The 5,950-nt window shown below is 32.8% G+C and overlaps 1 pseudogene; it reads right to left on the reverse strand.

Annotated features, from left to right (window-relative positions):
• Positions 1-1,160: 1,160 nt before the first annotated feature.
• Positions 1,161-4,274, reverse strand: LOC145059611 (pre-mRNA-processing factor 19 homolog 2-like; annotated as a pseudogene).
• Positions 4,275-5,950: the final 1,676 nt, after the last annotated feature.

Genomic DNA, 5,950 nt, shown 5'->3' on the forward strand with positions numbered 1-5,950 from the left:
TCATAGATCTGATTTATTTTCTATGAAATACGTGTTATGTGAGTGTGCCTCATCTGTTATGTGGAATATGTATTGAATGAAAATGCTATACAGGTTTTAAACTATGTATACAAATATATATTTTTATCTACTAATATGTTGGGTAGAACATGGGTAGATAGTTGGTGTGTAATAAACAGATGAGAGGCCTCGATGTTGTTGTTGTTGATCTAGTTATTCAGCGAAGTATGGATAATGACCACATACTCTTTCTAGACAGTCATGTGGAAAGCTAGCGGGTTCATAACCAGTAGGTGTTGTGAACGATGTGTTCACCAGTGTACTCTATCCCCCTCATGGTTGCCTTTATGATATCTATTGTTGAGGAAACCCCTTAGTAGTAATGTTCGTCCCGATGAAAATCCTAGATTAGGTCCCTTGAGATAGATGTTGTTTAAGGACGTAAAGTGAGGATAACGGGAATGGGTAATCGGGTTATCGTTGGTTGGTGAAATTAAATATAATTTATTTATTGTGGGTTGAAAACCCTATATGCTCACCAGGCTCCCAAGCCTGACCCACTCAGTTTTATTTTTATTACAGGAAGTGGCGCAAGGGCATAAGATGGATGAATCATCGAGTTGTTTTGTTTATAAGTCTGTATATGTATATATTTGTTGAATGACTTGTAATGTTATCATTTATGCTTTATGTTCTGTATCGGAACATGAAATCCCGAGTTTTGATTATATAATGAAAATGCATATCTTGATGAAATGCTTTGATAAATATTATTTTATCATATTTTGTTTTGGGAACAAATTCAGCAACTCTTTTAAATCAAAAGGATTTACTCTGAAATTATTTTAAAAAGCATAAATGAAATCGGTCTTTTATGGCCGTGATTTTGGGGATGTCACAATAAATGGTCCCTGTGAGTGAGATACATATCAGTCACATAACATGATTTTTTTTACAGGACATGTCATTATGGGAGAAAAACAATCACAAAAACGGTCCCAAAATAAATACATACATCTGAACAAAAATTGATAGGGTTTTCCCATGACAAATCCTACCCTTGTACTTTTTTAACATGAGGGTAAAATAGTCTTTTGTTCTAAGACGGTGCATTCGGTATGAAAAATAAAAACAATATTTACATCAACATAAATCATTACCTATTCAAAACACTTTATCGATTCAGTACTTAAGGGGACACCAAAAGTTATGTTCTTGGAGTGGCCACTGAGTGTAGATACAATTTCCCCTAAAGATCGATTAAAGACTACAACATTCATATCAACTCCACCAGTAGCAATAAGATCCTGAGATGTGCAAAACATATCTTTCTTAAAAACCCAAAATAAAAAATCAAGAATGAATGTGGAAATGCAGTTGGAATTACAAAATATGTACCTTTGATTGATGGATGTCAATAGATAATATTCCAGCTTTGTTTGTTTTATGAAGAGGGTAACTGTTGAGCTGTGTATACCTCTCAATAGCATCCAATGGAACCAATGTGGGAGGAATCTTGAAAAAAAAAATGCAAAAATGATATTTCAATTTTTAAAAATGTCAACTTGTTTCCATTTGCCAAACAAACATGCCATACAATGGAATCTTGAATTCTAATTGGGTCAGAATGCAAAAATCAAGCAAGCCATGGAATGGAATCTTGAATTCTAGTTCTTTCAGAATCCATGATACCTGTCTTTTCTTCCTTTGTTGTGAAAGTGAACCCTTGCAGTCTGTTAATTCGGTTATGATACTGGAAGAAATTCTAGGGCAGAATTTCTTACCATCAGGACCAAACTCATCATCCTCAGTAGTAGCTGTTAAAACAAAAAAGTTGAAAGAAATATAATTCACAAAAGAACAAAATCAAGAAAGATTACAGACCTCTCAAATGAAGAACAGAAAACAAGAACCACTTTTCCCATTGCTTATAGCATAAGCATTTGATGAGACTGTTGTTGTTGCTGGCATTGGTGCTTATCTTTCTAAACTTAACAACATTGCCCTTGCTTCATCAAGTTCTTTCTTTAATCTTGCAATCACCCGAAAAGCTGAATCATGCTGACATTACAGAAATAATATAAACATGAGCTTGGAAAATGAACAATTTGAAGAATGGAAGATAAAACAAGGTTTGAAATTGTGAACAAGTAAGTTGTTTGTGGTACATGGTATAAACGATGACTAAGCTCTTGCCTTGTTGTATGTAATTGTTGCTCTAATGCAAAAGTAGATAGCACCAAAGCATCCCATTCCTTAAGTAAAAGGAGTAGCAAACATATGAGAGTTAAGTTTATAACCTTAATTTAGATGATAAAGAACAAGATTGTTAATAGAAAAAGGTAGAGCACATACATTCTGAAACATTCCAAGCATTCCAGGAATACTTGCAGCCTGCACTGGTCTAGGTTTCATTATTTGCATGAATTTTTCATAAAATTTATAAGCTTCGACATGTAAAGATTGAGATGTAAATTGTGGAAATATAAGATTAAGCAACAAAAGTTTACGAAATGCAAACCTTGCCAGTTTTTATTGGAACAAGATCATCCGTAGTTAGGGTTTCCACGGTCACTAGACATTTTCCATAGTCCTGATCAATATCAAAAAAAGTCAAATACATATTAGAACCAGTATAATGATGATAGTTACACTTGGTATGGTTTCTTTTACAATCTAATCCTATTTGAAGTGTTTATCATAAATTTTACTATGCTCCATAAAATTCACACTCTATTGATGAACTTGGACATCGAAAGTTGATTTCTAGTTCTATTTTGGTATGAATGGTGTTGTTAATGTGCTATAATTACTCTCGGACTCTTGTAATTTATTGAATTTTTGGTAACGCCAACATAAAACTAAAGAAAAATTCACGATAACTAAGAAGATAAACCCTAACAAAGAAAGTGAACTCCCCAGTATATGTCTTACGATTTCAAAATTACAGAGTTAGAGAGAGAAAGTATGAAAGTGTGATCGATTTTTGCATACCTGAATGGTTCCTAGGGCCAAAAGCGTGATTCCTATGTTGCGATGAGTGTTGTATTCGATTCCCCGTGCTCCTTGGAAGATCTTGTGGCGTACCATCCGAGGTCAGGCAGAGACGATGGAGGCGTTGACACATTCAGCAACGACGCCAAGAGACAGACGGTAGAGATTTGGTTTGATTTTGTGAGTATCGATCGATTCTGAAGCGATTAGGAATGAGACGGAAAGAAGAGGGTTTCGTTTTTCTTGGATGGCAGTTGTTGTGTGTAGAGAAGATTAAGGTATCATCAGGATATATCATGTATACCTATACGATAAGATAATATCGTGTATACCTATACACGTGATATTGATTATAAGCTTAATATTATTGTACATAAGGTAATAGGTATTGTACCTCTTAATTTTCAAGAAACAAGCAATATGTTTAATAATATAGTATATATATATATATATATATATATATATATATATATATATATATATATATATAGAGAGAGAGCTAGGTTCAGGTGTTTAAACTAAATATTGTGTTATTGTATGCATAAATATGGGCCAATCAAAATTAAATAAATAATTAAATAATTAAATAATTAAATAAGGGTAATAAAGTAATTTTGTAAATATCTTCTAAGAATACTTCCTATACTTATGCTAGTTATTTTGACTTTGACCTAATTTCTTCTCATTCTTATATACGACGTTCACTACCAAAAACCCTATTCCACCATAAAAATCTTCCATCGACGACCACCCCCTCGATTTACAACAATGCCTCACCACTTCCACCGATCCCCATCAACAATCTTCTTTGTACCAAAGATCATCATCTCCATCATTCATAATCTCGAAGAATAAAGGAAAGTCGAAGTTGGCTTCCATTGCTGACTGAATTGTTGCACGCTGTAGTTCTTCACACACTCACCCCCTAAACTCTCTATTTCATCTGTACCTTTTATCTCCACAGTCGGCATGGCGTCGATCGACGTTTGAGGTGCCGGTGGCTGGCCGTCCTTCCTCATCAGATCGTTCATCAGGGATTCGAAACCAGTAGTAGTGCCACCTCCAATCACCATCATTCCTTGCATCACCAGGTTGATCAGGATGATCCTGTTGAGTGACGAACCCTGATGATGAAGATTGTTTGTAGATTCGTGATCCAGATGTTCAGAATCGCGACTTGAATCTGATTCCGGCCTGGTGGTTGTGAAGCCTGAAAGGAATGGCACCTCCATAAGCCTCTCGATCAAACGAGGCACTGATAACTCTGGTTCTGAAGCCATTTGAGCACAAATTTGTAGTATTTAGTGGGTGTTTGAGTGTTTCTGCTACTAGATCAAAATTGAAAAGAACAGTAGAAGTGGAAGCTGAATTTGAAATGGGTAATTTTTTGGGAGAGCTTAAAAACGAAGGGGAAGAAGGGTGTAGAAGGCTCTCAAATGTTGTGTGCAGATAGGTTTTTTTTTGCTATAATACGCCAAGGGGTTTGGTTAACGCGTTGGATAAGATGAATGATGATATTTTTGTTGGAGTAATCCAATGTGGTGGCATGTTGTTGGTAAAAACAAAGATGATGTGGAGGAGGCTATTGCCATGGTAGGTTTATTTCAGACGACATAAACCGATAATCACAATCCATATTTTTTCCTTTGAATTAAGTTGCTAAAAATGTTCATTTTTGATGTTTCTGATTAGGTTGAAGTTTTATCAGGTCAATTGACACAAAGGGAAGGAGAGTTGGTTCAAGAAAAGGTTGAGGTTAAGAAGCTTGCAAGTTTTCTAAAGCAGGTTATTTTGACCACTGTAATTGTTTACATTTTACTTAATGCTTTTTAATTAGTGAAAGCTTTTTATCATATTCTATTATGTTATGATAATGTTGTGCAAGACTATCCATTGAGTGGGTTCCTAGAAAGACATATTGAAATAGATGGATTTGATGTTTTATTTTAATATGTTCAATTTGAAAGTGTTTTCTGGCTTTGACAAAAACGAGGCTTATGAGGTAATTCCAATTTGTTTGGCTGCATTTTATGAATTGATTCATATTTCAATTTATGTTTTTTTTTCTTATTTAACACTTCATTTATGTGGACAGTACATGATCTTGACAATGTTGAATTCTGAAAAGGAATTGTTTATGTAGATGATTCAATGGATGGTATATATTGGTGAGAATCCAATTCTATTGGAATGAAATCACGTATTCCAATTCTGTTGGAATGGAATCATGAATTCCTATTCTGTTGGAATCATAGAAGTTGATGCTTGAAGAACGGACCACAAAATTGAAACGGACCACATTATTCTTTTAGAATGTATTAGTCATTGTTAGATTTTTGATGTTTTCTTCCCCGTTTTGAAAGTTTTTTTAGTTTTATTCTTTAATAATAAATGTAATTCTTAACAATTTTTACCCGTATTCTATAAGAAAATATGTATTTTTTGTTTTTATTCTTCAATTTATTGTTTAAGAATTTGTTATTCTACAAGAAGTTTTTAAATTCATGATCAAAAATTAGGTTCTAGAATATTTTTATTATTTATGGTTCAAGAATATTTTTATTTTTGAGTAAATAGTTAAATAAATAAACGTATTCTGTCAGAATATCCAAATTGAAATAGTTATAATTCGTAAAATCGGATTTTTAAAATTAATAGAATCTATGATCCCTTAAAATATGCAATTTTCCTTTATTAAATCTTTATTAATTGACAAAAGTACCCTTGTAATTAAATTAGATGATATTTTTCAATTACATTTAATTCAATAATATATATTAATCACTTTCATAAAAATAAGTAAAATTGATTGGCCCACAGTTATGGATACAATAACACAATAATTATTTTGAATAGAATAACCTAGGTGTATATATATATATATATATATATATATATATATATATATATATATATATATATATATATATATATATAGACGTAGGTTCAATTGAGA

Source organism: Lactuca serriola, chromosome 6 (genome assembly GCF_051521515.1).
Source record: "Lactuca serriola cultivar US96UC23 chromosome 6, Lser_US96UC23_V15, whole genome shotgun sequence".
NCBI lineage: Eukaryota > Viridiplantae > Streptophyta > Magnoliopsida > Asterales > Asteraceae > Lactuca > Lactuca serriola.